The sequence below is a fragment of the Arvicanthis niloticus genome, chromosome 4 (genome assembly GCF_011762505.2).
Source record: "Arvicanthis niloticus isolate mArvNil1 chromosome 4, mArvNil1.pat.X, whole genome shotgun sequence".
Taxonomy (NCBI): domain Eukaryota; kingdom Metazoa; phylum Chordata; class Mammalia; order Rodentia; family Muridae; genus Arvicanthis; species Arvicanthis niloticus.
In genome coordinates, this window is record NC_047661.1 from 39,486,690 (window position 1) to 39,510,910 (window position 24,221).

Sequence of the window (24,221 nt, forward strand, 5' to 3'; positions counted from 1 at the left end):
TGACTGAACTGTAAAAAAATAAAATAAAAATAAAGAAAAGAAAATGTTCATTCTCTCAATAAATATTATTAAAGGCTTGAAAGTCAGTACTAAATTGTGCTATTAACAAACATGGCCAACTTAAGCCTTTGAAATACTCCTCAAAGTTATTTTTTAATCAACATTGCTTAGAATAGGCCCATTATATTGGTTACTTAAAAAGCTGCAATTTAAGGAAAGAAAGGTTAATTCTGGGTTACAGTTCAAGAAAACACATTCCATCATGGCAGAGAAAGCATGGTGATAGGATCCAGCCCTACTGCATCCATAGTCAGGAAGTAGAATTATGGACATGAAGTGAAGTCAGGCTACAAAATCAAGGCCTGCTCTAAGTAGCCCACTTCTTGTAAAGCTCTACTTCCTAAAAATCCAACAACCTTCACAAATAGTGCTACTAGCAAGGAAAAAAGTGTTCAAACACATAGGGCTATAAGAGACACTTTCACAGTCAAACCACAAGCCCATTTAAAGAGTATAAAAAAAGAAATTGTTTTTAGCAACTTTTAGGAGATGAAGACAGACTCTGCAGTTAAAAGTACTGGCTTTTTTTTTTTTTTTTTTTTTTCAGAAGAACCAGAGTCTGGATGCCAGCGTCCACATAGCAGTTCAAAATCATCTCCAGTTCCAGGGTATCTGATGGCCTCATCTAACTTCTATGGGCATTGCACACAGGCAAACATATACATGCAGATAAATACAGATAAAATAACAAATAAATCTAATTTTTTGAAGTTGCATTCATTTCTTCCTACCTTCCATCAGTGAATGTATAGTGAGTGTATATCCATAAGAAACATAAAACAAAATCCTTAGCACTGAACACTTCATCCAGAAAGGAGTGTATGACTCCACATGTCTAGAGTCCACATATCATAGCTTCTATATACTTACTGTTCAGGGTCAGAATTCACTGAATTTAAGACATTTATATACAGTCCATGTCCATTTGTTCTGCCACCAAAGAACAGGAGCATGGGCAAGCAAGAGCCTGAAATGATTTGCTTTAGGCCACAATAAAAAATCAGCACATTTATGACTTTAATAATGCCTTAATGTAACTAATTCATTCATCCTTAGAGGCTTGCTTCATCCTTAACATCTTCTCTTTTCCCTGAAAATCTCTCTTCAAAAAAGCTCTTGTTCTTTCTATTTCTCTTAACCACATTTAGAAAATCACTAATAGCCAGGCAGTGGTGGCACACACCTTTAATCCCAGCACTTGGGAGGCAGAGGCAGGCGGATTTCTGAGTTCGAGGCCAGCCTGGTCTACAGAGTGAGTTCCAGGACAGCTAGGACTACACAGAAAAACCCTGTCTCGAAACAAACAAACAAACAAACAAAAAGAAAATCACTAATAGGCTTGAGTCAGAAGCAACTCTCAGTAAAAGTTCAGCCTAGGCAAGTAAGTTATTAGCTGTTTACATGTAAGCTGTGAGTGAACTGGAATTACAGGATTTGACTTCAAGGGTTTATCATGAGGATTAGAGACTTGGCCTCATGAATAAACTAGATAAACTAAACTAGTTGAAAACTGATAGGACTATTTTCTCTTTTCTCCTAATGGACCAAACAGCACCAAAAACAATTAATATATATCCAAATTTTAACATATATATGTCAACTAATAAAAGTGAAAAGCTATTTAAATACTTGCAGTTTATGTTGAAATATACTTCTTTTATGATTAAAGATAATATTACTAACTCACGATGGTCACTAGCAGAAAGAATAAACAAAATTTTGTTTTCCTTTGCTCAAACACTAAAAATATTAAGTGTTTTCAATACTTTCATTTCACATTCATTTCTGCATATCCTCATAAGAAATTCTCTTTACATCTTATTCTCTGGTTATGGGAAAGTGAACAGTAGTTAAACCTAACCCTGACTTATCCTAGTTAAAATAATTCTTCCTGGCCCACTACTGGTTTCACTTGATTAGGGGCCATCTAGATGTTTATCTCTGTGACTACTGGAAATCTCTTAAATACTAAAAGATAGAAACATTAAAAAGAGAAATTGATAAAGCGGGATTACTCATTCCATATGAAAACTCTAGGCAAGAATAGATAGTCACTATTACTTTATCCAAAAAAATACAAAGAAGGGCAAATGTGACCTCATAAAATTGCAAAGTTTCTGTAAGGCAAAGGACTGTCAATAGAACAATGCAGCAACCAACAGACTGGGAAAAGATCTTTACCAATCCTACATCTGATAGAGACCTAATATCCAATATACACAAAGAACTCAAGAAATTAGAATCCAGACAACCAAATAACCCTATTAAAAATGGGGTACAGAGCTAAACAAAGAATTCTCAGCTGAGGAAACTCCAATGGCAGAAAAACACCTAAAAAAATGTTCAGCATCCTTAGTCATCAGAAAAATGCAAATCAAAACAAGCCTGAGATTCCACCTCACACCAGTCAGAATGGCTAAGATCAAAAATTCAGGTGATATTAGATACTGCTGAAGATGTGGAGAAAGAGGAACACTCCTCCATTGTTGGTGGGATTGCAAGGTGATACAACCACTCTGGAAATCAGTCTGGTGGTTCCTCAGAAAATTGGACATAGCATTACCTGAGGACCCAGCTATAACACTCCTGGGCATATACCCAGAAGATGCTCCAACATATACCAAGGACATATGCTCCACTATGTTCATAGCAGCCTTATTTATAATAATAGCCAGAAGCTGGAAAGAACCCAGATATCCCTCAACGGAGGAATGGATACAGAAAATGTGGTACATTTACACAATGGGGTATTATTCAGCTATTAATAACAGTGAATTCGAGAAATTCTTAGGCAAATGGATGAACTAGAAAATATCATCCTGAGTGAGGTAACCCAATCACAAAAGAACACACATGCTATGAACTCACTGATAATTGGATATTAGCCCAAAAGCCTTCAATACCCAATATACAACTCACAGTCACATAAAGCTCATGAAGAAGGAAAACCAAAGTGTGGGTGCTTCAATCCTTCTTAGAAGGAGTAACAGAATACTCATAGGAGCAAATATGGAGGCAATGTGTGGGTCAGAAACTGAAGGAGGGGCCATCCAGAGACTGTTCCACCTGGGTATCCATCCCATGTGCAGTCACCAAAGGCAGATGCTGATGTACATGCCAGGAAGTGCATGCTGACAGGAGCCTGATATAGCTGTCTCCTTAGAGGTCTGCCAGAGCCTGACATATACAGAGGTGGATGCTCACAGTTAACCAATGAACTGATCAAGGGGTTCCCAATGGAGGAGTTAGAGAGAAGACTGAAGGAGCTGAAGGGATTTTCGGCCCCATGGGGAGAGCAATAATACCAACCAACCAGAGCTCCCAGGGTCTAAACACCAGCCTGGGAGCACATAGAGAGGGACCCATGGCTCCAGCTGTATATGTAGGGGAGAATGACCTTGTTGGGCATAGTTGGGAGTGGACCTCCTTGGTCCAGTGAAGGCTGGATGCCCCAGTGTGGGGGAATTTGAGGGCGGGAAGGTGGGAGTTGGTGGGTGGGGGCACATCCTCATGGAAGCAGGAGGTGGGATGGAATAGGGGGTTTCTGGGTGGAGGAAATGGAGAAAGGGGATAACATCTGAAATGTAAATATAACATCCAATTTTTTAAAAAGCAAAAGAAAAAAAGAATACAAAGGAGAAAGAAAGGGAAGGCAGCCAAAAAACTTCAAATGCTTGCACTTCCATTAATGGGGAAGTATAATGCTAACTTACCAAATTTCTGATCCCTACCAGTTATCTGCATATGGAACTTCACTTATCACAAGCCCATGAATCAAGTCACAAGACTCGAACTCCCACCTAAAGTTCTAGTTCTCTCTGAAAACAGTAGACTCAACAATGACAAACAGTAAACTGGCAGCAATATTTTCAGTCAAAACCACAAATAAGGAAAGTGATGAAAATTTTGATCACTACTCAGAATAACAGAACCAACCAGTTAGTTATCTTTTAGAATGTAATTCTCAAGGTTTATGAATTAGAGACACAAAGAAGAGGTAATGAAAAAGAAGCAAGGCTTGCCTTAGCTGATACTAAAACACATTACAAGATGGGGCATATGTGTGGATAATTTTCTGTAATCACTCACTAAGCACCTTTAAAGAAAATGTCTAAGGCAACGCAAATGAACCAAAACAATTTTCTCTAAAGTATAACATCAAGGTTGAGATATCATTTTTGACATTCAGCTGCGGACTCTGTGTACAACATGGAACAGCCAAGTAAAATGAAGCCTACTCAGGCAGGAGTGGTGAGTGTTAGGGAAGTAGCCAATCATTTTCTGATTGGATTTGATACCTACTCTACAGAAGGAAATTCCTGTGTAATACTATAAACCTAGTCAGCTGCCCACAGTGGTTGAAGGTCTAAGGGAAGCTACTGCTATTGTTTTTGCTAAATGACCACGACATGACCATCATTGCTTTTGAAATAGCTATGCTTGTGCCCACAGATTAGTGATGCTGTCAGTTTTCATCAAAGAAGTTATTTTCCAATTGTCCATGATGACTACAGACTCATAACTGGTTTCAAAGAACTAAGAATAAATGAATAGTGGATGCTCAGCCATCAAAAGGACATCTACATCGGCCCCGCTAAGGCTAAAGCCACTTGGTTTCATGAACAATACTAATCTTGTCAACACCCAATTCTGGAACAGGGAGCAGCTCAGAGAGTCTCACCATTCCCAGCCAATTTTTTGGTAAATGCTTGAGGAGAATGGAGACAGGCTTTAAAAAAAAAATCAGCTGTGGACTCTGTACAGCAACATGGAACAGCCAAGTAAAATGAAGCCTACTAGTACAAGAATGGCGAGTATTAGGGAAGTAGCCAATCATTTTCTGAATGGATTTGATACCTACTCTACAGAAGAAAATTCATGTGTAATTATGTAATTCTAAGTATGGCATTTGGGAAATCTATCAATTATTATGTCCAAAGGAACTTCTGAACATGTAGTCATCAGGTCAGAAGTACAGGTAAGCAGTCTTGAAGTGTGAGTCCTTTAACTTACAATATTTACACTGATCCCAAGGAATTAAGTTCAAATTGGAAGATTTTGCCCTTACCTTTCAATGTTGTTCTACACTAACTTTAGTATCAGACTCGCAATAAATTCTACAATACCTACTTGGTGTCAGAAAATTGGTATTTCAAAATAATGTCTTCTCATTCGTAAGACTGCCTGTGTGTTATCATCATAGTGCTGAATAGTTATAATAAATGCCATGTGGCACACAGGTCTAGAGAGTCTGTTTCTTTATAGAAAGTGTGCTGCTTGCAGAGTCTTTTTCCTATTCTACATACTTTTGTCCTACATATCTAGCCAGCTACCTGATATATTTACATATTTTCCTATGTGTAGATATAGAGTCATTTCTATTTCCCCTAGTGTATGTTGTCTAGTGGATTTCAGTGCACAGACTTCCTGCCCACAGCCCAAACCTTAACTCCTCCATACACCAGTGCTAGAGAAGTGAGGCTCACTGGGAAGGTTTTGATTCACAAAAATGGAGCCCTCTGGAATGTATTAATGCCTTTTTCTGTTTGAGTGAACTTCTCTCTCATGAAATGCATCAATGATTATTGTTTTAAGGGTTTTTTCTCTTTTACATACACCCTCTTGCTTCTCTACTTTGCACAAGTAGAAAAAGCATGAGAGCCTCACCAGAAGCCACCCAATCTTGAAGTTTCCAGCCCCTACAACTATAAGCCAAAATACACTTCTAATTTGTATAATAACCACCCAACCTTAACTATTCTGTTACAGTAACAACAAAACTAACTCAAGTCACTACTTAAGATCACAAGTATAATAAATTATATGTTTAGCCTTAATTTACCAACATACAGCTGACAGAAGTTTAATAATCCAAACAAGGTGTTTCTTAAACCACGTCCCTATTCCAGTGCTTCTTACCTTTTCACTGACTACTTTAACAAGACTTATGTTTTTTAAATGCTACTTAACCCTGTCTCTATCAGCATAACAGTTTTTGCTGTTGTGTCACTTGTGAGTCAATAGGTGGCAGAGAGAGGAGAGGCTAAGTTCAATATTCTGACCTATGAACAACTGAATGATTAGTAGCTTAACATTCACAAAAGAAAGCGAGCCTGAGACGTCCAACAATCCACACTAGGCAGGCCTTTGTGGGCTCCTGGGTCAGGGGGCAATCTAGACAGTAGAAGAACCCCACCTGAGACTTCAGGCCCCAGGGCAGAAGTGAGACTGAGACAGATGACCCTAACAGGGACCAGATAGGCAGGAGTGAGCCCAAGACAACCACGAAACTGGCACTATGTATAAAGCAGCTTTTATTCTTTAGTAGTAACTGTCATCTGGAGGCTCACTGCCTCTGTCTGCTACCCTAGGCCTAGTCCTAGAAGCTTCTTGCCTCTCTCTGTACAATCTTATCTATGCTTGGAATGTGTTCAGCTTCTGAGACTTACTCCTGGATAAGGTCACTCTTTCTAGTTCTTTCTGAGCTCTGGCTGACTGGCTCAAGTCAGCTGCTCTGGTTCAAACTCCTCTCCAAACTGACTGAGTCAACCTGGTTTCTTCTCTCTCAGTATCTGACTGAATTGCTCTGTTTGGTGAAACTTCAATTTTTTTTCAAATCCTATTTTTAATGAAGGTTCTTAAATGTTTTAACATTCCTTGTAACCCAAAGGCCGTGAGAAAACAAAGGATATGGGGAAGTGGACCTGTTTAGAAAGGTTCTTTGGAGCAACTCCCGTCTGTGTTGTCTGGAAGTCAGCAGTTCAGTTCACAAGACAGCAGGCAGTGGCAGCTCGATCCACTTGTAAACACCTCAGGGATACACCAGCAGCCCAGTTCAGCAGTGTCGGGTTACCAACAACAGTAACAAGACCTAGCAGAGATAGCCAGGCCTCTCTGCTCAAGTCAGCAGGAGAGACCAACAGAACATCAGGAGTTTTTAACTGTGCCTCTTTCAGGGGGCGAAGATCAGAGAAGACACAAGCGTTACACAGCTAGCTGTGCCAGCAAGCCAAGTTCTATCTCCCTTGCTCCGTGGAGTCCTATTTATACCCTCCAAACATCACATGGCCTCCACGTGCCTTGCCTCAACTCCTGTCTTGCTTCAGCATGGCTCTTGCCTCAGCACGTGCATCCAATCAGCCCAAGTCCTTGGAAGCAACAACAAACTGCAGCACATCACCACAAGTGTTTTGGTGTGTTTCTCTATATGGCATCCCAACAGCAAAGAATCTTTCATGTGTTCTTTCGCACACTTGCTTTAGCAGAACACCCTCTCTGTGTCTGCTTCAGCGAAACGTTCCTTCACAAGTCTGCTTTAGCCTTTCACCCATGTCCACTTTAACGAAACACTTCTCCACTTGTTTGCCCCAACAAAACACGATTCAACTTTCCAAAGAACCCTTAAGTTTCCACTTCATATCCCCCTTTCTAAGAATTGTCCTTTTCTCTAACATTAACAATCTATATACACAATAGAAATGATATATGAACCATCACATTTTCAATAAATGGCTTATGTACAATATAGTCAAACAATAGTCTAACAAAACAACCTTATATTTCTATCAGCTGTTTTATATTGCTGCTGTAATATGCCTGCTAGTCACTGACACAGAAAAATAACTCAGAGCAGGGTCATGCTGACCACAATCCCTGTTATGTTCTCTGTTATAAGGTTTCCTAATGTTAAGATATTCCAAAACTATAAGCTTCACATAGACCCATCAAATTATCTGTCAATATGAATTGTTATGTCTAAAACGGTTTGAGTCAGGGCTGAACACTAGGCAACACTTCCAGCACCTGCATATGAGTTTTTGTTTTTGTTTTTTCTCTCTTGGTTTTAGGCTTTATAAGCTGGCCCTGAGAAATGTCCAGCACAGAGCTTTGAGCTCTTGAGCCTGAGCTTTTGCCCTTGTGGATCAGTCTTTAGGAGTATGTTCAATAAACCATCCCTGTCTGAGATCAGTGTTCGTGTGGTTTTTAAGCAACTTCTGGACTCCAACACAGACTATGCCTGTGATGACCCCTGTTGGTGCCTTAAGGCATAAGGAGAGCACAGCACTCCTGAGGCCACTCCGGAAAAGACTCCAAACACTCAGAGACCTCAGGCACCACTAAGATGAGCAAGTTAAGTGGTGGAGAAATGAAAGGGAAAGAGAAGCAGAAGGATGTGGGCACAATAGAGAGGCAAAAGACTCTGGAGACTCAAGGGTAGTGAGGAACAGCATGATGTGAGTAACCAGTTATGCCACCTGGAACCAAGGTAAGGGTCCTGTTCTGTGCTGCCAATGTGGGCTATGTCTGGGTCCCTAACCTTGCAATAGCAGGGGGTCTTTTACTACAAAAACCAGTCAGATGTCTCTGATCTGGGCTGCCACCCAGAGACATGTCAATGGCTGAAGGTTGTGCAGAACTAGCTCTACACCACACTTGAGCATCCTGGGAGAGCTGGCTCTGGGGACATGAGAGCAGGAGACCTGACTCCACCTCTAGCCCACTGCAGTACCCTGGAGATCAGGCTCCACACATTGCAGGAGTTGCAGGTGAGTCTGTCCAGAGGATATGGGAATGGGAGAGTTGGCTCTACCATTCATCTAACATGTAGTAGTACAGATGAGGGAGAGACAGCCTCCTCCCATTTACTAACCACCACCTGCAACAGGCAGAAGACCTGGTCCTAGGGTCATGAGAGCAGGACAGATGGCATCTGTTCCTCATCAACTATAACATCCCAATGAGCATGCTTTGTACCTTGCCAGAGCAGAAAAGTAGAGCTAAACATAGATGTGGGGCTTGCAGGTGGACATGAGTGTGAGAAAGCTGGTCCCACCTTTGGCTGCACCACCCTTTCCACCAATGGCAGGCATGAGAGCTGGTCATCAGCAAGGGAGAGCTGTCCCTGCCCCTCACCTGGACAGCACAGTACAGCCAGCCATAGGTGTGGGGCTTGCTGGTAAGCTGACTCTGAGAGCCTGAGTGTGGGAGAACCAGCCCTGCTATAGATCTACTGTGCAGTGGCATCAGTGAGAGATAAATCCCCTTCCCTCCCTTTTGCACTCACCACCTGCAGCAAGCAGGGGAGCTGGCTCTTCCCTTCACCAACTGCAGCACTCAGGAGAGCAGGCCCTGAACCTAACTTGGGCAGCACAGTAGAGCTGGCCCAGATGGTGAGGGGAGTGAGTGAGCCAGCTGAGGGTGTGAGCATGGGAGAGCTGGCCCAGCAATCTGTCTGCTGTGCAGCAGACTGGGTGAGAGAGAGATGCCTTCCCTATCCACACCCCTTGCCACCACCGATGGCCCAGGCATCGGGTTATAAGAACAGGAGAGCTTACCCTGCCCTTCACCTGCTACAGCACTCAAGAAAGCAGGCTTGGTACCTCACCTGGGCAGCAGGGTGGCCCTGGTTACAGGGCCTGCTGGTGAGCCAGCCCAGAGACTGTGAGAGAGGGGAGCCAGTGGGCTGACCTACTCAGATACCTCTCAGGCTCAGATCCAGGGCTTTGAATTGACCCACCCCATTATCTACCCTATTGATGAACTGCTAGAGTGTATAAAGGGGCTGATCTCATAGATCCAAAACTACAGGATCTCCATGACACAAGGCAACAACAGGATATCCAGAGGAGTTCAGTGAGGTTCCAGTATTGATAGAGTACCAGAAGCCAGAGTCCTATACCAGACAAATGACTCACTGCAATGAACATTTATTTGCAAGCAAAGAAGTATGAACAAAAATGGTATACTAGCTGGGCAGTGGTGGTGCACGCCTTTAATCCCAGCACTTGGGAGGCAGAGGCAGGAGGATTTCTGAGTTCGAGGCCAGCCTGGTCTACAGAGTGAGTTCCAGGACAGCCAAGGCTACACAGAGAAACCCTGTCTTGAAAAACCAAAAAAAAAAAAAAGGTACTATGGGACACACTGTGACACAACAACCTTTTATTCACTGTTGGTAGAAGGAGGTTGCAAGGGTGGAGGGCAGGTACAAGTAGAGGAAAGAGGAGTAGAATTAGGGTACATGATGTAGAGTAAATAGAACCAATGAAAAGTTTTTTCAAATGCTATTGCAAAATCAGACAATTATCATATTAAAGTCTACAAAGACCACAACTTAACCTAACCCAACTTCATTTCCAGTCAAGCAAAATAAAATAAGGTCTACAATGCAATGACTTACCAATGAATTAGCAGATTAGGATGCAGATCCAAATCTATCATATTACTAAGGACAGCAAATTTTTCAAATATTACAATCAAAAGGAAAATAATAACAAAAAAAAATAAGAATAATTTTAAATTCCATCCAAAGAATATTCTAAATGTATGCTACTTGGAGTGCCGTACAATGAGAAGGCTGCAGTAAAGTCACCATACTACCTCCTACATCACGGAAGTCTTGGAGGTGGGGCTGATTGCCCCACTGAAACACAGTATGCTTAGTCATACAGCTGACTTGAATTCTGACCCAATCTTCCTATCTCCTTTAGGACAACAAACACCTCATGAATATTCAAACCTTGTGAGAACCACATTTTGAATATCACTGCACTATACGTGCATTCTGTACAGAAACTGTTAGAGATACTCTATATCTCTCATATATACAGTTTCCATTTGAGAGAGGAAAACAGGAAAGTAGCATCTTTCTTTTACTGTTTTCAAATGAATGAAAAGTATGTATGTACGGAAGAATGTATGGATGGACACAAACATTCATATTTACATAGTAGATCTACAAAGAGAGTGAGAGGAAAAAAAGGGCTTAGAGAGGTGTAATATTTGGCTCAAGGGCATAAAGCAAAGTAAAGACCGAGCCAGGATTGGAATTCAAATTAGTCAAACCAGAAGGCCAAACTATTTATAGAAAACCAGGACACAAAAATACTTTGACTCAAAACTATTTACATAGTGATTTATAAATCTAAATACAGATAGTCAGGTACATCAGTTGCTTGTTTTAAAGGCGCTAACAGCAGCAAATGCAAGATCAAGCCATAAAAGGCACCTGTTTAATTACAGAAAAGTCAACACAAAACTGTCTCCTTTAAGAAAAAAATCTATAGGAAAGTGAAAACTTAAACTCAGATCTAAAGTATAGATGAGGATTTGCTGAGAGACAAAACACTTACAAAAGGACAATACAAGTAAAACCTGAACCCCGAAATGAGTCAGGTGTTGGAGGGATTTTCATTTAATAGATTTTAGTTAGTTTGTTTGCTTTATTGTTTGCAATTGTTATTTTGTAATATTTACAAAGATTTAGGAGTTGAACATCCCTAATCCAAAAACTACGTATGTTCTTAAGTTTTAAATAGTGACATATTTCTTTCAAATTTTCAGATTAAAGATGTTCAACCTGTGGTTGAATGCGCTGTGTGAATGAAATTTCCTTCTTTACATTGCCTTTACTCCACTCAGACTACTCAGCAAAGTCCAATTGCTCCTGCCAAGCCAACTGCACGGAGCTTCTCCATCTTCAAATCTGTCCTCAGTCCTCCTAATATAACTATGGTGTTGCAGAACCAGAATCTCAATTCTAAATTTAGATTAGTTATATCAAAAAGTCCTAGTTTGATTTAGTTTTGTTTTGGTTTTTTTTTAATGTACACATTAGTCTCACTGGAATTCAAGGCCACTCTGGTCCACAGAGCAAGATCCAGGACAGCCAAGGCTACTCAGAGAAACACTGTACTGAGGAGGAAAGGGGGGTAGGGGTGACGAACAGAGACACCTAAGAATCTGCTGGTATACTCTACAATGTTAATGAGAGACTAAAGCATGAATAACCAGCTCAATGGGGCAGGAGGAGACAGTTATCCAGATTATACTGACAGTAGCCTATGCCAGGCAGGTAAGGAGGACCAGCTTGCCTTAGCACTCAGATGCTGCACAGCATACATAGTGTTTTGTCTGGGCTTAACTCCTCTTTAGTACTAACTTGGTCATTCTGGAATCAAGAATTTACTTATAAATAAGCCCAGTAATCTAAATGTTCTTAATTTCTTCCTTCACAACCTTGCTTCATTCTGCTTCACTTCATCCAAAATACAGTTGGCTCAATACAAATAAGAGTTTGCAAATTCTCTTCAAAGCAACCCACACCTGCCTAGAAATAACTTCAATTTTGTACTTACAATTTTCTTTAGGGGATGAAAAGCACTCTCAAACGTGCAGAAACAAAGTAGACACATACCTTGGACAGGGCCAAAGTGTTGGGGGTGGGGGGTGTTGTGAAGAGAACTAAAGAACATGTGCACCCCAAGGAGATACAAACACACTCAACCCTAGGAAGTAAGAGTAGATGTTTAATACAGCTAAAATACAGAGAACCTACGAGAAACAATTAATATCATGCATGCCATATATATCATGTTACTGACCTTGGTGCTTATAAACTAAAAGTAGACATTGAATGATTTTGCACCAGGGTATACAGACAGATTCTTGAGGGCTTAAAAAAACAAATTTTTAATTTAAACTTCCATAGTGAAGTATACTGATTGTTGCTTTAGAGAGATACTACAGTAGCCTACAGTTCCACACCTAGAATTTGAAACATCAACAAATCAAATTTTAAATATTTTTTTTTAATTTAAAAGCAGTACGGAACTGGAGAGTTGTATTAGCAGTTAAGAGTACTTGTTACTCTTGTCAAGAACCCAAATTCAATTCCCAGTGCCCACGAAGATCACAATTTTCTGTAGCTCTAATCCCAATGGAATTGATACCTTCTTTTGATCTCGGTGGGCACCAGGCACATACATGCAGACAAAATACACATACACATAATATAACTATGTATAGCTATGTACATACATACATATGTATGTATATTCTAACCCTAACCCTATCCCATAAACATACTATATATATATGTTATATATAGTATATAACATATATGTGTACATACTTATTTAATTTTAAAGCAGCAGACATAGTGAATGCTGCCCTCTGTATAAAATCTAAAAAGGGGAGGGGACTAGTTGTTCTTTTATCCTCAGTTGTCTCACCTATAAAACACTAGCAAACTTAAAGCTAACATGTAGACAATTGAGTACAGTGGCTTTTAATATGATCTTAACAGAAATTGACTAGCCGTAGTGGTAGTCATAATAGTTGTAGTGGTAGTAGTAACAGTAGTATTGTTTCACAAAAGACAAGAGGTCTCCACTTTGGGGGATATTACAGCAGATATTTAAGAAGACAGAATAATGCTGAAGTATAAAAAAAAAACATTAAAACTGTACTCAAGGTGACAGCAGTAGACAATGCCTTTGAGTGCACAGATGAATGCACACAAGAACAAAGACATGAGGAAGAAGAGAGGACCAAACAGAAAGATGGAAAAGAATGGAGGAGTCAGACTAAGACACTTTTAAATGACAGTTATTAGAGCAATACAGACATAAGATAATCTAATGCAAAGTAGGTTATTTTTGGCAGCCAAATAAATCTTCATAAAAATGTTCTGTTTTCCAGGTAAACTTAGGAACTTGTTCTTGACTTCTGGGTTGTGATAACAGCAAATACATGGACATCTATGAAAATTCACATAAAACTTTTTACAGTAGCTGAAAAAAAGCAGGGTTTTTTTCCTTATTTCATTAAGAAACACAGTCTGACGGCATAAAGAATGTATGTTAAAAAAAAACTGTCATCTCACTGAAAAAAACCCTCCTAACTTAATTCCACCAATTGCTTTTCATCAACATTTACAATTTGCCCACCACAGTATCTGCTGACAATAAAACGCATTTTAATTTGTTGCTATATTGATTTCCATGAATTATTTAGGCATTTTTTACCAGAGCAAGGAGTACAAGCTTTTCCCTTGTGACATGTGGGTTTTAAATTGTGCTATTAAGTCAATGCCATTAGTTAGGATGAGGTTTACAGACACATAACAGGAAAGCCCAAAATATGAATGGCTCAGACAACATAAAATCATTGTATACATGTGTACAGTCATGTATGTAAGTATATATAGAAATACGGCATTTAAGAATATATTTCTATATTTGAAATAGTTCATTTATTTTCAAAATCTTAAAAATTTTATTTCCTCTCCAAACAAATGGTATCCAATAAAAATCTAACAGGTCACAAATGCAAATTACATGCATCTATTTAAATTTTCTAACAACCTCATTGAGAGAAAATAAATAAAAGAAAACAAGCGAAGTTAAATTCATTTTAAAATTTAAAAATCTAAATTCCCAAATTATCATTTCAACCTGAAATTACTAAAGTATCTTACTTTTTGTATCTAGTCTTCAAAGTCCTCCCATTCACAAAGGCTTTTCTTAACTCCCTTTGAAGACATCTTTCTTTATTATAAGGGGCTATCTCATCCACAACCTGCAGCCCAAGGAGTCATATATACCCAGGATGGCTATTAATGTGGCCTAACACAAAATTAGAAGCTTGCTTAAAACAAATGAGAATTTGGGGGTAATTTTCTTAACTTCGGTTGCAGAATTCTTGAGCATGAACTTTGTGGATGACAATGTCATGTCACAAGAGAAAAAAGTTGGACATGCCTACTTGGGTTAACTTCTGTCAAGTAATTTACATATTTCATTGCCTATATCTGTCAATCCTACAGTATTATAAACTCCACAGCAGAGATTTTAATGTAATCACATATTTACAATTTCTACCGATCCACACGGTAAATATTCAATAAGTGTCTGTGTAATAAAAATAATATGTACATTTTAGAAATATGTGCACATTTATATACAATAAATTTATACACAATAAATGTGCACATATTTCTATATTTATGTAAACATATATAAACTTGAGGTCTTACTAAAAGTTAATACATATACTACCACCCAACAGACCGCTATTAAAATGAAGGAGAGATGAGGGCCACAGAAAAGTAAGTAGGAACATAAGAACTAGATAATCTATAATATAGTAATCCATCCCAAATAACTAAATCCAATAGGAAAATTATGTAACTGAATAATAACTTACTCATGTATAATATCCGTGTATCGATAATAAAGAAAAGCTTTTGTAAGAATTCTGGCCTTTTTTCAAAACAGGATACACTTATAGAGTCCCTCTTTAACAACTAATACCACCTCACAAGTACAGTAAAGCTGATCATTACACTTTATTCCCATAAGCTTTTCTCCTTCTACATAAATAGGTATTAGGTTAACACTGTAAAGTATATAATCCATTCTTGTATAAATTCAAGCCCCATTAATTTTTACTCTGAAATCAAAATCTCTATTGTAAATGTCTATATTCAATATTTTCTACGTAGGTCATTTTCAATTTATTTCACAGTTTGGTGGCATAATTTTCAATGTATTGGGTTCAGATATCATTCTGAATGACAATTCATCATGCAGTAACTAAAATACATTAATTTATCTTTCAGAGTGAACATCAGTAATCAGGGTAGGCATAATTTACAGTATACATACATGTTCTCTTTTAATGAAAAAACTCAGCATATCTGACTAAAATTTGTTCAACATACCCTCTATACATTTATTTATCAGTACTCTCATTAAGAAAAAAAATCTTTATAGCTACCCATACTGACAAATACCAACACTTACAAACAAGGACAAATAAAGGCAGATATGGTACAGCAAAGCTTTAATCCCAGCACTCAAGAGGCAGTAGCAGGAAGATCTCTGTGAGTACAAAGCCAGTCTGGTAACAGACAACAATGATGACTATGATGAGGAGGAGGAGGATGAGGAGGAGGAAGAGGGAGAGGAAGATGAGGATGGGCTAATAACTGAAAGATTGCAATTTGAAGAAAAACAAATTGTCCTCGAAGAGAGGAGGAGGGGACAAGTTTTCTTACAGAAAAAAAAAATTGATAAGGTAGTAATCTCACCAAACCAGCTAAGAAAAAATAAAATAAAATAAACTTAGAGAAAAGAGTAAATGAACTGAGAACTTAAAGATTACTTCTAATTTCTGAAGTGCAATAACGTAAGTTTAATTTTTTTTTCACAAATGTTCAAGGTTCTAGCTCCTACTTTCACAATCAGTGAAGGGGCAGGTACTAACAACAACAACAAACAACTTAACTCCAATCCTATGTATTTCAACCAAAACTGTACTCATGAGTTAACACACCATCATGGCTATCTCTTCAAGACTTGATCTACTATTTTATAAGTTGGCAGTTAGCAAGTGTTTACTGTGTACTGTGCCTAAGATCAGTACATGGCTCAGCAAGGATCTCTTCGCTTATTACCTCCTCCAATCAAAACTTGAAATGTAAATGTTCAGTCTGCCACCCTCCCCTTACTGATGAGCATCCTTTAATTCATTTTGAGAGAAAAACTTTTCTGCTCCAAAGGTAAAGGGTAACTCTGTGATAGTTGTGACGTGACTCATAAAGATTACATTTGTTTTCCCAAGTTTCCAAATATAAGGCCTACCAATGGAATTAGCTGCAGACAAATAGGGGAAGGAGAGAAAACACAGGCTTCTGAAAGTTGTCTTCAGATTTTCATGTGTGCACTGCCACACGCGCATGTGTGGGTGTGGGTTTGTGTAAATTTTAAAATGTACTTTTTAAAAGAATGATCCATCTTCAAAAATTGTGTTATATAAAAATAAGTTAAAATGTATATAAACCATGTTTTCTAGAAGCTTATAAAATAAACTTAATTTTTAAATAAATGTGTGTTTTTTTTTTTTATTTTAAAGTATACACTGTTGAATGTAAGTACCCTATCAGTTTCTAACTCACATAGTGAACCGCAGGGCTTTTGGTTCAGAAGAATGATGAGTTGGATATTAAATAAAGTACTGAAATCACTATGTGTAACAACCTATGAGAAACCAACTGCTGTTACCTCTACAGTGTTTTAGGTAACGAGATAAAAATAATGAACCTGAAAAGGTTCCTGGTCTTTCTTTCCTCTGTGCTTACTCAGGAGAATCATGGCTTTCTTGCTCAGTCTTCCTTTCTCCCACCCTTTGGGACTACCTTGTCACTCTAATTATTTTAGGCTTTGTAAGATAGAGAGACAAAGGACTACTATAAATACAAAGGTTAGGGCTGGTATGGGTTATATGGAGAAGTTCCAAAATAATACAATCAAATGCATCTATATGAGGGAGAAAAATGAAGAAAAATAATTTTAAAGAAAGATGACTATGATCCATATACCAATTACACATACTATTTACAAAACAAAGAATCTATAGAAATTACTTTTTCTTACTGATAGCCCATTTCTGTCTCTTTTAGAACACTGATCAGATCATGAGTCTCAGACACAACACACACAAATATAGACACAGTATCTCATCTGTACTGCTAATAGACACTGGTTGGGATCACAACCTCTGTCTGACTCACTAGAGACATTATGATAAAGGAAATAAGGCAGACACAAAATAACAAACATTATATCTTTCCTCATAATATGAGATAGTCAAATTCACTTTGAGAGAAAGTAGAATGCAGCTGCCAGGGAATTGGGGGGAGTATAAAGTGCGGTAATTTTTATCTATTCATTTTAATTTTCCCAGGATTATGACATACTCAAAATTATAGTCATTACTTTTTCTACTGTATCATACTTTTATTTTATACATCGTTTATCCAGTATTTATTGAAAGCTTGTTAAGTACAAGAGTATGTAATTATTCTGAAAGAGCATAACAAAATATACCTTTCAACAACCAATGCAAAAAGAGGAGGAGGAAAGAGTAGATAGAAAAAACAATCATCCCCTGTGAGGATTCATTTATCTGTCAACTAGACTGAACCATGGGTACAGATTCCCAACGTAAGTAACTAATGGGTGAGTTAAAAGCCTAAATATAACAAAAATCTGGCCCTCTCACTAGCTGACTCCCAAGTATTTGAGCTAGGTTGTGAGGTCCTTACAAGCACCTATTCTCTGGTCTTTATGTAGAACTAACACGGTCACTTTAGCTGGTTCTCAAGTCTTTAGATTTAAACAAGTACATTATCAGCTGTTCTAATTTCAAGTTCACCAAATATGTAGTTAGGACTTCAACTCTGTAACAATATGAACTGATTTTTTTTTTTTTTTTTTTTTTTTTTTTTTTTTGCAGAAAATCTTTCTTAGTTAACATACATAAAACCTACTGGCTTGAGTCTGTTTGTCAGAGACAGCCTACAAAAATAGAGCTCCTGAATAATGGGCCCTAAGAAATAGTGCTACCTCTGATGAGCAAGCTTGGCAAGATCAAAAACCTAGAATGATGAAATATTTCTTCAAGAAAAAAGTAAACTGTACTTAGCATTAGGGGCCCTGTACAAACTTTCCTGTTTGGAGAGCTGTTCTATTCTTGACTTTATTTCTGGGGAACAGTTACTGTCTCAAGAAAAAAATTGACAAATCACCCACAGAGTAAAGACTTCTCCAAATAAAATATATCTCCACAGCATTTCATTTATAGTTCTGCAATTTTACTTTTTAATGTTCTAATTTTTCTTTTTGTCCCTCTATTACCTCTACTAAGCTCTGAGTTATTTGAAGGCAGAGATTACAAAACTTTTTATACAGCCAATGAATGTCTTAACTCTGCCACTAGAACACTAGCTTGATTATTCAGTAAATTATTTAATGATCATTTTTAGTATTTTGACCAAATTTGATTTAAAAGCTTGCTTCTACCTGAAAGTTACAAACCAGAGCCACAAATAAACAAAGCAAAGGGAGCTATAATCATTAAGACACAGAAGAGAATGCTGGACTGGGTCAAGTCAAGAAACTGGTTCATTCCTAGCCTGTGAAAGAGTGTATTGACCAACATTCTCATCTAATCATATGACAGAGTAGTCAAACTATTCACCACATCTGGAGACATCATGGCCCCTTACCTATCTTAAATTTTCAGATAACTTTCTTTTAAACATGAACCACACTTATATAAACCTAGATGTCACTAGCATCCTTCTACTTGTAAAAATCAACACAGAAATGCTAAAGCGTGTGGCCAATAAAGATATCAAAAGAATCAGCAAGTACAACAAGAAAATATTCATTCCCAAGTAGAACATGACCAAAACAAGCCAACTTACTGCATTATAACAAAGGTGAAAAAATACTCAGGAACAAAAAAGGGAGGGGTCATCAGACACCATAAAATGTCAGGTTCTGTATTGTTAAGGGCTCAAAATAGCAAGGTGAGAAAGATAATACTGCAATCCTCATGGGAGGGATTCTAATTCTCTAGGTAGTTCAACTAATAAACAAATAAATAGAATGTACAAGTGTTGAATCTGAAGTATAAACAAAACATAGGAGAAGGCTGTATGGGAGGAAAAGGTTTTAGGGGGATACCAGGAAAGATTTTGTTTAAATAGCTAATAATTTATAACTGAGTCTTAAAAACACAAGTGAGAACCTTTTAGGCAAAATAAAAGGATACAAGAGTTGAACAATAGTGATAATTTCATAGGTCATATGCAATACAATAAACTCTTAAAAATAGGACTTATTCTTACATAATTCATGTTGCTTAAAAAATAACTAACAAATTCTAGAACTATGAAAAAAACTATTTCCCAATAACAGAACTCATTCTCTGTAAACACAGAAAAATTTGTTTTACTTGGAAAGACAAAGATGGTTTTTGATGCCTTTATATCTCAAGTGAAGATGATTCCATTGAGAAACAAAGATTCAATTAATGCTGCTAGCACACAGCAATATATATCATCACCACCATCAAAGAAATTATATATTCTAAGCAACAGCAAACTTAGAAACGGAAGATCTAGTTTTGAAGATTATTCCTGAAGCTAAACAGCTCTGTGACCTTAGACAACCCAGTGCCCTTAACCTCAGCAGACTGGGAGATAATAAACCCCACTTACTCCAAATGCTGGAAGAGGCCATTAAGAACAACAGTGTAAAACCAAGCCAACTTATACATGCCAGTTCCTCCCCCAAATTTGAAAAGTTCAGCATTACAGTAAAAATGCTTATCCATCAACTCTAATCACAAGTTATTTCCGCAAACAAAGGAAAGACCTTGTTAAAAGGAGCCACATCTAAACATTGATAGTCCCATCAAAATTTTGTATCAATGATTGTTCTGTATTAGCAAACTGAGAGAGAAATAATAATAATTAGAAGTTACATTATTTGTTTCATTCGAGTAAGTATAGTGGTTCAATGCATATTCAAGCACAAATATGTGATAGTTCGTGAACTACCTCTAATATTCAACAAGAATAGCACCAAGCCTACTTTTTCTCTGTATTTCTCTGTATTAATCTGTACCATTAATTCTGGTTCAAAATATTATCCAAATGATCCAGTTTGCCTAGTAAAAAGGTAAAAAAAAAAATTAAAGACACCTATATACTGCATGATACATAATTTTCAAACTCAAGAATACCTTACAATATAGTTTTTGCTAAGTAAATTTTATATGCAAATCCATCCAATAATCCTGCATGCATTTTTATTTCTCTTCCGCTTGTCTTGAGTCACCAATGGGAAGCATTCCCATGCAGTATCATCTGCTCACACAATGGTGCTTTGGGGATAATCTATATGTAGCATATTTTATCTAATAATAAGGAAGAACCTTTATTTAGAATCTAAGGATTTAAGTCTAGAAAAGCTACTTAGTTTCTAAATAATCTTGTCTCACTCTTTCCCTTTCTCATAGTCTTACTTTCTGAACTTACGGAACTATTCTTTCTATAAATGATAGTATCTACCAAAGAAACTGTATTCTATGGGTTAGACTATGCAGTTTGATTTCACACCTGCACTGTAAAATGTCAGTCAAGATATTCACTGAAAATATTTTCTAAAACTATGTGAACATAAAATGGCATTTAATCCTGTAACTTCCCCCTTAGGCTTGTTACCCAAGTAATATTCTAACTCCCAGAGGGAGGTATTATCTGCCTGGGATTATCATCCATGCCTACTGTTTCTCCAAGTAAGACACACCATGTGAGGAGGGAACAGATGCAGCAGGTTCCAAAGCAAAAAAGAATGCTACTTCATACCTATTCTGTTCCTTTTTTCCTAGCCTCCGTAAAGTAGAATATTAGAAAAGATGGGAAAGAAAAAAAAGGTAAAGGAGGGAGGAAGAGGGGAGACTGCCATGGGCAGCATTTGAAATGATTACAGGATTCAGGAGGACATGAGAGGCTAACCATTTTAGAGAAACATAACATAAAAAAAGAGGAACAAAAATGTATGACTATAAACTGTATAATAATTATAGCATGGCTATAAAATTATTTTAGTTGTTTCCTACTACTGAATCATTAGATTGCTGTTAATTATTTTAGAGCATTGAACTACATTCATTGTAACTGTCCAAAGGTAAATTTCCTAAGCTAAAGAAGCCTTGGGCTAAGGATTAAGTCCAATTGGTACAATGTTTGCTTAGAATGGGTAAGACCCTTCCTTTAGTTCCCAGCACCATATAAACAGGGTGTGGTAAACTCACCTGTAATACCAACACAAAAAAAAGGTGAAGGCAGACAGATTAGAAATTCAAGGTCATATAGTAAACTCTAGGCCAACTTACATCAAAAATAATTAAACAAAATACTAAGAATTAAATACAGCAATCTCAAACTCTTGATAAATATTGCTAAAAGGAATTATAACATTTTCTTGCTCAACAACAGTACTCAAGATTGTTTTTAGTTTATTCCCTAACAAAGGATAATCATTTTGTTCTTGCTACTACCTCATGTTCTTGCTTAGTTAAACTGAATGCTGATAGCAATTAACAATGTTTATTTGTCCTTTTTGAAACATACCAAGACCCTTGACAAATCCATACTTCAATTGTTTGTCCTATAATACTTAATGCCCTAAAGGTTTTTTTTTTCAATTTACAATTTTAAGTATTAAGATTCTTTTGACATAAAATCGTTAAAACCAGGACTCAAAAAACACAAGCAAAATGGGAAATGGATTAGTTTAACTCAGTGAAACATCTATCTGAACTCATAACCAACCGACTTGAGGTGTCCCATAGATGCCCTCTATGATCCACCTCTTGGTTCAAGTGTCTTTGTGCTACCTCCATTATCAAGCAGAGTTCATCTTTTACTGTGGCAGACTGCTGGCCAACCTCACATTTATATTTTAACATTTTAACAACTCCACTGGAAATTTTTGCATCTGAATAAAAATAACTTATCAAACTGTTTAAAAAGTACAGCTGCATTTTGTAAACAGTATCTGTTGCTGAAGAATCATTTGCCAGTTTTTGTATACAGTCCAAGGAAACCCCAAAGTACAAAATAAGAAAATACGATTCCTAAAATGAGTATCAGGAAACCTTAAACTGTTAATAGCAAAAAAAGACCAGATGCTACTCAGCCAAAGCCTGAAAAACTCTGTAACACTCAGGTCATATCATTCACAGATAGACAGACAGACAGAACTTTTTTGATACCAATATTTTTACTGTTTTTATCTGAAACAGACAATGTGCTCACCACCTTTTCACCATGAAGTAGAAAATAAATTTTAAGAAAGACAATGCCAAGTTACTGCACTTGAAATTTTAATGTTACAAGCATTACTCTTGGTCCCCTCAAAACATACATCCTTATCAGTTATTAACTTCCTAAGCTGACAACATGTAAGCACATTAGAAATTAAAAATTCAAACATTTCCCCATATAATTAATATGCAACAGTTTAAACATACATACACACACATAAGCACACATGCACACACTTGTACCCCCTTTACAAACACACCCAAAAATGTGATTGTTGTTACTTAACCAAACAGACTGTAAATCGGTCCCTAATTCTAGGCGTATGCATGATCATAACAGCCATAATTCCACATCCTAGCAAATGGAATTCTTTAGCCAACTAATTTTGGAAGTGTCCATTCGCTTTGTTAAAAAACTTCACTTTTCCATTTTCTCTCCTAAAAGATTTCCCAGCAGTCAGGTCTACGGCTTAAACAGCCCACTTCTTTGAGATGCCTCAGAGGCTTTAGAATAAGAACTGCCTAAACAAAACTCTGGACAGTTAAAACAATCCTGAATGATGAAAAACTGCAAAAGGTATCACCAAGTCCAACTTCAAGAAGTACTACAGAGTTACATTAATAGAAATGCATGGTATTGGTACAAAAACAGACACATTGATCAATGGAACAGAACTGAAGACCCAGACATAAGTTCACACAACAATGAACACCTGATTTTTATAAAGAGGCCAGAAATATACACTGGAAAAAGAGAACATCTTCAACAATGATTGACATCAAACTGTATAGTTACATATAAGAGAATGCAAATAGATCCATATTTATTACACTGCACAAAACACAACTCCAAATGGATCAAAGACCTCATCATAAAGCCAGATAAACTGGACCTGAGAGAAGAGAAAGTGGGGAATAGCCTTGAAGTATCTGGCACAGGAAAAGACTTTCTGAAGAGAACATCATTAGCACAGGCACTAAGATTAACAATTAATAAATGGGACCTCGAGAAACGGAAAAGCTTCTGCACTGCAAAAGGACATCATCATTCAGACAAAGCTGCAGCCTACAGAGTGGGAAATTTTTACTAACTCTGCATCCAATAGAGGGCTAATACCCAAAATATATAAAGAACTCAAAAACTAGATATCAAGAAAACAAATAACCCAATTTAAAACTGGGTACAGGTCTAAACAAAGAGTTCTCAATAGGGAAACCCAAATGGCTAAGAAACTCTATATTCAACATTTTAGCCATCCAGGAAATGCAAATCAAAACTACTTTGAGATTTCATCTTACACCTGTCAGAATGGCTAAGATCAATAAAACAAGTGACAGTTCATACTGTCAAGGAATAAAGGAAACACTTACCTATTGCTGGTGAGAGTGCAAACTCATACAGCCACTATGGAAATCAGTGTGATGGTTTCTTGGGAAAATGGGACTCAATCTACCTCAAGGTTCAACTATACCATTCTTGTGCACATAGCCAAAGAACACCTCATCCTACCAAAGACACTTGATCAATCAATGGTCACTGCTGATCCAATTCACCAGAATTTGCAAACAACCTAAGTGTCCCTCAAAAGAAGAATGAAAAAAGAAAATATAGTGCATTTGCACAATGTATTGTATAATGTAGAGAATAAGGAACTAGGGTGACTAGATAGATCTCAATAGGAAATGAAAATATCAAG

General features: G+C 37.4%; 1 protein-coding gene and 1 non-coding gene across 5 annotated transcripts in view; one reads left to right on the forward strand and one right to left on the reverse strand.

The window, feature by feature from the left end:
- Nbea (neurobeachin) overlaps positions 1 to 24,221 on the reverse strand; it is a 518,446-nt gene that overhangs the window by 484,708 nt on the left and 9,517 nt on the right. The gene's annotated exons all lie outside the window — the stretch shown is intronic.
- LOC117708027 (small nucleolar RNA SNORA17) lies at positions 6,031 to 6,156 on the forward strand. The gene has a single exon (XR_004606759.1). It is a non-coding gene; the product is annotated as a small nucleolar RNA SNORA17 (small nucleolar RNA).